The following is an 11,460-nucleotide window of genomic DNA, read 5'->3' as shown; positions in this document are numbered from 1 at the left end:
TATTTTTTTGCCTAACTCCTTCCCAACCTACAGTTGAAGTCGGAAGTTTACATACACCTTAGCAAAATACATGTAAACTCAGTGTTTCACAATTCCTGACATTTAGTCAGAGTAAAAATGACCTGTCTTAGGTCAGTTAGGATCACCACTTTATTTTAAGAATGTGTAATGTCAGAATAATAGTAGAGAGAATTCTTTATTTAAGCCTTTATTTATTTCATCACATTCCCAGTGGGTCAGAAGTTTACATGCACTCAATTAGTATGTGGTAGCATTTCCTTTAAATTGTTTAACTTGGGTCAAACATTTCGGGTAGCCTTCCACAAGCGTCCCACAATAAGCTGGGTGAATTTTGGCCCATTCCTCCTGACAGAGCTGATATAACTAAGTCAGGTTTGTAGGCCTCCTTCCTCACACATGCTTTTTCAGATCTGCTCACACATTTTCTATAGGATTGAGGTCAGGGCTTTGTGATGGCCACTCCAATACCTTGACTTTGATGTCCTGAAAGCCATTTTGCCACAACTTTGGACATATGCTTGAGGTCATTTTCCATGTGGAAGATCCATTTGCGACCAAGCTTTAACTTCCTGACTGATGTCTTGAGATGTTGCTTCAATATATCCACATAATTTTCCTGCCTCATGATGCATTCTATTTTGTGAAGTGCACCAGTCCCTCCTGCAGCAAAGCACACACACAACATGATGCTCCCACCCCCGTGATTCATGGTTGGGCTGGTGGTTTTTGGCTTGCAAGCCTCCCCTTTTTTCCTCCAAATATAACAATGGTCATAATGGCCAAACAGTTCTATTTTTGTTTCATAAGACCAGAGGACATTTCTCCAAAAAGTACGATCTTTGTCCCCATGTGCAGTTGAAAACCGTAGTCTGGCTTTTTCATGGCGGTTTTGTAACAGTGGCTTCTTGAAATGAAAACTACACATTTACTGTGAATACAGTGCTCTTATAAAATATAAAGTTATTCTATGTTGCAAAAATATGGTGAATTTCCAAGTGCAATGAATTAAATAATCTCACTAGGTGGCGCCGTGAAACTTGAGGTTAATTTAGCTGGCCTTCAACAATCATCAAAGAAGAATTGATGTGTGTGTGTGTGTGTGTGTGTGTGTGTGTGTGTGTGTGTGTGTGTGTGTGTGTGTGTGTGTGTGTGTGTGTGTGTGTGTGTGTGTGTGTGTGTGTGTGTGTGTGTGTGTGTGTGTGTGTGTGTGTACAAGTGACTATTACCTATTTACATATTGATTGCCAAAGCCTGGACTTAATTGACATATGGAGAGTTAAAAACACTGGAGAGAAACAATACACATGGAGTAATAGAGATTGTTCACTACAATCAAGAATTGACTTGTAGGTGATAACCTCTAGTCTTGAGCCCTACACTGTAGAGGTACAAAATACTGCCTGCAGTCCTAACGGATCATAAAGTCATATGGCTGACTTTCAGAATGTGCAGTAATGATGATAAAAAAATACTCTGGTGGTTATTGAAAATTAAACAACTCATTGTTATTGCATGATGATTTAGAAAATGCCATTAAGAATCTAATTTCTGTTTACTGGAATCTATCTACATCTAATGCAGAATATGGGAAATATTGGGAACTGCTGAAATTTCAAATCCGCTCAGCCTGTATTACTTGTAGAAAACGGCTTGCTTTAAGAAGGAAATGTGAGGTAGCTGAACTCTCTAAGACAGTTGCGGATATCACAGAGATTGGGCATCTTGATCTTAATGAGAAAGCTAAATTGAAGGATTCACAGAATCAACTAGATACATTTTATGAGGAAAAGGCTAGAGGATCCTTCATAAGATCCAGAAAACAATGGTTTGAAAAAGGCGAAAAGAACAGTAGATACTTTTTTACCACTGAGAATGGAGAGTTGTAATCAGACTTTAACACTAAGTTTTATGAGAATCTTTACTCCTTAGATAACAATTTTAGTGACTCTAAGGATTGCCTTGATTCTATAGAGAATGTTAACTGGTTGGTGAAGAATTAAATTCTCTATTTGGTTAGGTCAGGGTGTGATGTGGGGTGGGCATTCTATGTTCTATTTTCTATGTTTTGTATTTGTTTGTTTTGGCCGGGTATGGTTCTCAATCAGGGACAGCTGTCTATCGTTGTCTCTGATTGGGAACCATACTTAGGCAGCCCTTTTGCCCCCCTGTGATTGTGGGTAGTTAACTTTGTTTGGGGCATTTAGCCCTGTTGAGCTTCATGGTCGGTTTCATGGCGACATTTATCTTAAATAGTTTAAAATAAATGTACGCTTACCACGCTACACCTCGGTCCAGTTCTTTCACGGCTGTGACAGCTGCTCAATTAAAAAATAACAAATCTCCAGGATGTGATGGATTAACCTCTGAATTTGACAAAAACCTCTGAAGAAATAGCACAATTTGTACTTGAAACCTTTAAGGAGGCTAAAAAGAAGGGCAAACTACCTGCCTCTCTGAAGCAAGGGGTTATTACTCTTGTGCCTAAACCACACAAGGATCTCTTAAATATTGATAATTGGCGTCCAATCCCACTCCTAAATAACGAATACAAAATTATAGCCTTAATTATCTTGCTTGAATGGAATATTATACATTTTGTTCTTCAGAAGCTCGTAGGGCTTAATTTTTTAATACAGTGTCCCTATATTGTGGGTTAACTTCCTGTGAAATTATCGGCTTTTGACAAGCAGGCTTTAATATGCTGGGCTTTGCTGTTTAATAAACAACTTTTTACCTCCAATGTTTGATATAGAATAATGGGACGATATTACATAGAAACAAGATGTTATTTTACCGTAACTGGTTCTCGAAAAACAATGTCCTTGTCAGCCAATCAGTTAGTATTAGTGGGAATCTTTTTACGCTGAGAGAATTTATGGAAAGATACAACTTTGAGGTTTCAAGCACGAAATATGACACTGTTATAAAAGCTATACCTAGTGGGATAAAATCTTTACTTCAGAATAATGCATATTTTGGAATATCTCCTATTGTAAGCAATATCCAGGTGAATGGCATGGGTTTACTAGATAAGAAATTCAACAATCGTTTAAGGAATATTTTCTTCAGGAAGTCTATTCCCACCCATTATCGTTTGATGTAAACTGATGCTGTGCTTGGCTCACTCCACACACATTTATGGTGACCAATAAAGGAAAGAAGATCTCCTTTAAGACTACCCATATATTCTATCTGTGTAATAGCTTGATTTCTAAATATAAAGCTGAAGTTACCAGTGAATGCAGTTTTTCTGAACGAGAAACTGAATCTATTGAACACTTATTCTGTCATTGTTTACATATTGAAGTGTTCTGGACTGATGTAAAACTATATCTTGGCAAAAGAAAATCAAATCTAAGTTTGACATTATTTTACTACACTGATTCTACAATTGAACTTGAGTACGTCAAATCTCTTTATTTCATTAGGATACACAAATCAACATTTATGAAGAAAAGGTCCCTTTATTTTTTATCTGATTTAGAAAACTATTTAGAATCATTAAAACGTATACAAAAAAATGTCCCAAAAAATGATTCACTACATGTCTGTATTTGAATTGATATAATGTGGATTTGTATTATTATTTTTTTCTTTCTATTTCTTTGTGGAATCCCTCTGGCTGTTCTGTTTATGTGTTTTGCATGTTACTGTTTAATTAAAAAAAAAATATATATATATAAAGGGATTTTGTTTTGTTTTATAAAGTAAGCAAGCATCCTGTAGGAAAGCAAAGTTCCACTCCATACTAAATCATGACATTTGAATTTACAGTTAGCTACTGTAATGTGGTAACGTCAAAGACTAGGAGTCACATTCTAGCCAAGTCAAGTGAGTAGGTTGTTCTTTGGCTGCTGGTACATTAATCTCAATAATTGTGAATCACAACCATTGGAAATGCTGATCTTTGACAGTCTGAGCACACAGTAGTTTAGTTGATGTCAAGCTCTTTATACTATTGGACCTTGCTGCATTTAGCAACACTAGTATTTACACTAGCGTTGATAGGAAATAGCATACAAAAAAATAATGTCCTACGGAAGCCAGAAGTAAAATACAATTCAATTTCAATTTACTCGAAGAAAGAAAAAATTGTTATAGAAAATAAATTAAAGACTTTCCAAACGGGTGTCTGTTGTAGACCCAACTCCTCTCCATTTACCTCGTGTCAAAATAAAAGTCCCACACGTGCACAATACCTGGAAAAAATAACTTGTTGGGGTATTGTATTTTGACATGAGGTAAGCAAATAGGAACTGACCTTGCTGAGGTACTGCATGGGTCTACAACAGACCAACGTTTGGAAATGCTGTTTAATTACACAATCTAGTAGATCTATTTTTTAATCTCAAATTTCCCCCCTGCAAAAGGACCAAGCCTAACGAAAATCGACAGATTAAATTGAAATTGTATTTGATGTCATTTCAAGGTGGACTATTCAGTTTTTTTCAAGCTTATTCCCAGCAATGCTAGTGTGTAAATACTAGCATTGCAAAAAGCAGCTAAATTGGATATAGGTTGATGTTACCCATTAAAGTTAACATGCATTGTTTTCTTATTGTTGTTCTCCAGGAAGATGAAATCCCAGGTGTTCATCTTTTCCTCTACAAAGACTGTATCCTCCTCCTACAGGCCTGTGTCACTCCTCAGCACCTTATCTAAAGTTGTTGAGACTGAGATTAGCGTTTTATCAACTTTAAGTATACCTTCTCATGCATAAACTACGGAGACTGATACTTACATTATACACCCTTTTGAGCACATCAAGCAGGAAAGTGAGAAGGGGAACTATACAGGTATGGTCATATTAGACTTGCAAAAAGCGTTTGACACTGGACAATGACATTCTTCTGATGAAACTGAAATGCATAGGTCTAAATGATATAGCAATGGATTGGTTTAGGTCTTACCTGACTAACAGAACACAAGGATGTAATGTTATTGATGTTATAATAAATATCCTGTGGCGTACCGCATGGATCAATCTTAGGGACACTCTTATTCCTTATATACTGTATGTCAATGATATGCCATCTGCAATAAAGTGCAAACTCATGCTTTATGCTGATGACTCAGCCCTATCAGGGAAGGGTACTGCTTATATAGAGGAGACCTCGAGTAAGGAATTGCATTCTGTTAGAGATTGGTTGGTTGACAAAAAAGTGTTGCTATATTTGGGAAAAACTGAATCTATTTATCCAGGCATTTGTCTGTGGAAGGTTTACTTTTGGACAAGATTGTCTAACTAAGAGAAACCACTCCACTGCCCCCTTGTGACATCTATGTTACATTTGTACATTACATTTATTATGAATGTATTAGAAGGCTTACGGATTGGGCGAGTACAATTTTCAAGTAATCTGCCCATGTCAACAACGATGATGACGAAACATCACGTGATTCCTGTGACTTGTTCAATTGCATACAGATAAGATAATTTTTTTATAGACAAAGCGACAGTACAAGCTGTTTACAGACAGGTCAAACAGCCAGTTGTGTGTGTGCAAACGCACCAGCCGGAGGAGGCTTGAAAGCCCGAAAAACACCATACCAACCGTGAAGCACGGGGGTAGCAGCATCATGTTGTGGGGGTGCTTTGCTGCAGGAGGGACTGGTGCACTTCACAAAATAGATGGCATCATGAGGCAGGAAATGTATGTGGATATATTGAACCAACATCTCAAGACATCAGTCAGGAAGTTAAAGCTTGGTCGCAAATGAGTCTTCCACAGGGACAATGACCCCAAGCATACTTCCACAGTTGTGGCAAAATGGCCTAAGGACAATAAGGTCAAGGTATTGGAGTGGCCATCACAAAGCCCTGATCTCAATCATATAGAACATTTGTGGGCAGATCTGAAAAAGCGTGTGCGAGCAAGGAGGCCTACAAACCTGACTCAGTTACACCAGCTCTGTCGGGAGGAATGGGCCAAAATTCACCCATCTTATTGTGGGAAGCTTGTGGAAGGCTACCTGAAATGTTTGACCCAAGTTAAACAATATAAAGGCAATGCTACCAAATACTAATTGAGTGTATGAAAACTTCTGACCCACTGGGTATGTGATGAAATAAATGAAAGCTGAAATAAATCATTATCTCTACTATTATTCTGACATTTCACATTCTTAAAAGATAAAGTGGTAATCCTAACTGACCTAAGACAGAGACTTTTTACTAGGATTAAATGTCAGGAATTGTGAAAAACTGAGTTTAAATGTATTTTGCTAAGGTGTATGTAAACTTCCAACTTCAATTGTATGTATGTATGTATGTATGTATGTATGTATGTATGTATGTATGTATGTATGTATGTATGTATGTATGTATGTATTCAAAACTCTGTATTTTCCCTTCTGTTTTCAGGGAGGCAAAAACAAGATATTTGTGAATGTGATTGAAAGGATGTCTGTAGTCATTGGTGCCAAATCACTTTTTATTGATCACAGACACACATTTAGCAGATGTTATTGCGGGTGTAGCGAAATGCATGTGTTCCTAGCTCTAACAGTGCAGTAATATCTAACAATACACACAAATCCGAAAAGTAAAATAGTGGAATTAAGAAATATAGAAATATTAGGACGAGAAATGTCGTAGTCAGTATACAGTATATACACTACCTTTCAAAAGTTTGGGGTCACTTAGAAATGCCCTTGTGTTCCATGAAAACATACATGAAATGAGTTGCAAAATTAATATAAAATATAGTCAAGACGTTGACAAGGTTATAAATAATGATTTTTAATTGAAGTAATATTTGTGTCCTTAAAACTTTGCTTTCATCAAATAATTCTCCATTTGCAGCAATCACTACAGCCTTGCAGTGATTGCTCCTTCCACTACAGCCTTGCAGTGATTGCTCCTTCCACTACAGCCTTGCAGTGATTGCTCCTTCCACTACAGCCTTGCAGACCTTTGGCATTCTAGTTGTCAATTTTTTGAGGAAATCTGAAGAGATTTCACCCCATGCTTCCTGAAGCACCTGCCACAAGTTGAATTGACTTGATTGGCACATTACGTACCATACGGCCAAGATGCTCCCACAACTCAAAAGGGTTGAGATCCGGTGACTGTGCTGGCCACTCCATTATAGACAGAATACCAGCTGTTGCTTCTTCCCTAAATCGTTATTGCGTTGTTTGGAGCTGTGCTTTGGGTCATTGTCTTGTTGTAGGAGGAAATTGGCTACAATTAAGCTCCGCCCACAGGGTATGGCATGGGGTTGCAAAATAGAGTGATAGCCTTCCTTCTTCAAGATCCCTTTTACCCTGTACAAATCTCCCATTTTACCACCACCAAAGCACCCCCAGACCGTCATATTGCCTCCACCATGCTTGACAGATGGCGTCAAGCACTCCTCTAGCGTCTTTTCATTTTTTTTGCATCTCACAAATATTCTTCTTTGTGATCCGAACACCTCAAACTTCGTCTTTCCATAACACTTTTTTCCCCATCTTCCTCTGTCCATTGTCTGTGTTCTTTTGCCCATCTTAATCTTTTCTTTTTATTGGCCAGTCTGAGATATGGCTTTTTCTTTGCAACTCTGCCTAGAAGGCCAGCATCAGGGGTACTATTTAATGAAGCTGCGAGTTGAGGACTTGGAAGGCATCTGTTTCTCAAACTAGACACTCTAATGTACTTGTCCTCTTGCTCAGTTGTGCACCAGGTCCTCCCACTCCTCTTTCAATTCTGGTTAAAGGCAGTTTGCGCTGTTCTGTGAAGGCAGTAGTACACAGCGTTGCACGAGATCTTCAGTTTCATGGAATAGCCTTAATTTCTCAGAACAAGATTAGACTGACGAGTTTCAGAAGAAAGCTCTTTGTTTCTGGCCATTTTGAGCCTGTTATCGAACCTGCAAATGCTGATGCTCCAGGTACACAACTAGTCTAAAGAAGGCTAGTTTTATTGCTTCTTTAATCAGAACAAAAGTTTTCAGCTGTGCTAAATTAATTGCGAAAGGGTTTTATCATGATCAAATTAGCCTTTAAAAATGATACATTTGGATTAGCTAACACTACGTGCCATTGGAACACAGGAGGGATGGTTGCTGATAATGGGCCTCTGGACGCCTATGTAGATAATTTTGCTAGGACTGTCTATCAGTGGTCAGAGTGGGGAGGGGTGAAACGGAAAACTAGCTGTTATTGGCAGAGAGATTTGGAACTCTTTCTTATTGGTCTTATTGGTAATTTACCGCTTGGGGATGTCACCAGACAGGCCAAAACTCCAAACTTCAAAGAGCTCCTACCTACAGAATCCAGGAAGTGTTTCCCAGCCAAGTGTTGCACCAGATAGGACTGTTTTGAGTTTTCACATTTCTTGTTTTTTGTAGTCAGTTGTTCATGTGTACCTTAACGCATTAAAAAGAACCATGGACACTTACCACGCCGCGTATTGGTCCTCTGATCCGTTTCGCCTCTCCTCTTCGGAAGAAGAGGAGGAAATTCATTACAATAGAGAGGGACAGTGGTTCATTCCTTTCGGGTAGAGAACCCTTTATTAGAACCATCTCAAAATATATAGAAACACACACATTTCACTTCTTCTTACTCATGATGAAAACTGTCATTTTAACTTCCCCATTTTACTAACTTGAGTGTTAGGAAATCAAGTTTTTAAACATCCTAACCACCACCCTAAACACACAATTGCTATTTTCGTAGGTTAATGATGAACTTGTACTTGAAGCTGCGGTGTGACCTGCCCCCAAAGAGGTCAGTTCTCTAATAACAGAGAATGCTGATATGCATGTACATTATGTTGAGAATGTAGAGCTTGCATGTAGCATATGTGGTAGTCATTGAAAACTTGATAATGCTTTATGAGTACTTTATAATAGTTCAATGTAGTCTGTCAGTGTGATTGTCCTTGCCTTTTCTGAATGGGCTGCAACCTAGGTTGCTATCTGTCAATTAAGCAATCTATTCTCTCTTACAGCGCTGCTATTAATGTTTCCATTACAATACCGGTCCCTAAGGGCTCGCTTAGGTGCGGAAAAACTAATTTCTCTATCTCATGTTCCTTTCATCCTTCTCTCGGTCTCTCACCATGTGTACCCTCTCAGTACATAACAACCTCCCCCTCCTCGCTCTCGCCATATCTTCTCACCCTTGTTGTTTTCCAGTTTCTCTCAGGAGTTGAGCAGTCCGGACCAGAGTGCTGAACTGAAGTCAAAAAACGAGGCTGTCCACTGGGAGATCCCTCGCTTCCCTGGGGGGCGCCCAGCTCTCCGCCCTGTTCAAGGTGACTAAACATTATCAGCATAATAGCAGATAGCAGGTCTGGTAATGTGAGGGTAAAATAGGTCAGTTTCGGTGATGCTGGTGTCAGGAAATCAGGAATGTCTTATCATTGAGGAAGAATCACATCTCTGCACACTTGTTTGCTATAGATCAGATAGATTGTAGATCAGATCGTTAGCTATAGACCAGGTTCTCAAAATCCATGAGACATTTGCAGGTCACTTAGACCAATGAGGCATCTGCAGACAGCATTATATGAATAAACATACTTCAGTGAAAATTTAGCAAGTACAAAATAATCCTGTAGTTCAAGGTACACTATTTGACCGTAATAGACATGTAATAGATAGACAACTATGCATAGCATTGACCAACATGCCGTGCACTTTCTCTCTCCCTGTACATTCAGCTGGAGATCCCTGGCCTTAGCTCTGCCTCATGACAGGAAGTAGGACTGGTCAGTCTGAGCTTTGAGCTTTCGAAGTACACCTGCCCAGGCCTGCAAATTAGTTTCCTCTGCCTGTTCCCTTCAGACTCGTGTACCATCCGTATCTGATGCAGACATGCAGTGCACACAGACACACCATTGATCACTCAGAATCTGGTCTACTCTCAATATGGATGTGAACCCTGGACTTGACTGCCTGATAAAGTCAAGGGACTTTTGTTTGACATGTTAATTCTGTGTATTGGAGTGACCCAATAGAAATGCATCTACTACACCAAAAAAGCTACACCTACATTATATTATGTCATATGGGAAACTATTCAGGAAAATCTATGAATGTGCATAGAAACTTTCAGCACCCTTCCTGTTTTTTAAATTTATTTTATTTAACCTTTATTTAACCAGGTAGGCCAGTTGAGAACAAGTTCTCATTTACAACTGCAACCTGGCCAGGATAAAGCAAAGCAGTGGAACACAAACAACAACACAGTGTTACACATGGAATAAACAAACGTACAGTCAGTAATACAATAGAAAAAGTCTATATACAGTGTGTGCAAATGAGGTAGGATAACGGAGGTAAGGCAATAAATAGGCCATAGTGGCAAAATAATTACAATATAGCAATTAAACACTGGAGTGATGGATGTGCAGAAGATGAGTGTGCAAGTAGAGATGCTGGGGTGCAAAGGAGCAAAATAAATAAAATAAATAACAGTACGGGGATGGGGTAGTTGGATGGGCTATTTACAGATGGGCTATGTACAGGTGTAGTGATCTGTGAGCTGCTCTGACAGATGGTGCTTAAAGTTAGTGAGTGAAATATGAGTCTCCAGCTTCAGTGATTTTTGCAGTTCGTTCCAGTCATTGGCAGCAGAGAACTGGAAGGAAACACGGCCAAAGGAGGAATTGGCTTTGGGGGTGACCAGTGAAATATACCTGCTGGAGCGCATACTACGAGTGGGTGCTGCTATGGTGACCAGTGAGCTTGGTGGGCTTTACCTAGCAAAGACGTATAGATGACCTGGAGCCAGTGGGTTTGGCAATGGATATGAAGTGAGGGCCAGCCAACGAGAGCATACAGGTGGCAGTGGTGGGTAGTATGGGGCTATGGTGACAAAACGGATGGCACTGTGATAGACTGCATGCAATTTCCTGAGTAGAGTGTTGGAGGCTATTTTGTCAAGGATCGGTAGGATAATCAGTTTTACAGGGGTATGTTTGGCAGCATGAGTGAAGGATGCTTTGTTGTGAAATAGGAAGCCGATTCTAGATTTAATTTTGGATTGGAGATGCTTAATGTGAGTCTGGAAGGAGAGTTTACAGTCTAACCAGACACCTAGGCATTTGTAGTTGTCCACACATTCAGAAAGTCAGAACCGTCCAGAGTAGTGACGGGCAGGCAGGTGTGGGCAGCGATCGGTTGAAGAGCATGCATTTAGTTTTACTTGCATTTAAGAGCAGTTGGAGGCCACGGAAGGAGAGTTGTATGGCATTGAAGCTCATCTGGAGGTTAGAAAAAAGTCGGCCCGAAGATTGAACCCTGTGGAACCCCCATAGAGACTGCCAGAGGTCCGGACAACAGGCCCTCCGATTTGACACACTGAACTCTGTCTGAGAAGTTATTGGTGAACCAGGCGATACAGTCACTTGAGAAACCAAGGTTGTTGAGTCTGCCAATAAGAATGTGGTGATTGACAGAGTGGAAAGCCTTGGCCAGGTCGATGAATACAGCTGCACAGTATTGT

The sequence above is a fragment of the Oncorhynchus keta genome, chromosome 12 (assembly GCF_023373465.1).
Source record: "Oncorhynchus keta strain PuntledgeMale-10-30-2019 chromosome 12, Oket_V2, whole genome shotgun sequence".
NCBI classification, from domain to species: Eukaryota; Metazoa; Chordata; class Actinopteri; order Salmoniformes; family Salmonidae; genus Oncorhynchus; species Oncorhynchus keta.
Note: the sequence above shows the minus strand (reverse complement) of the source record.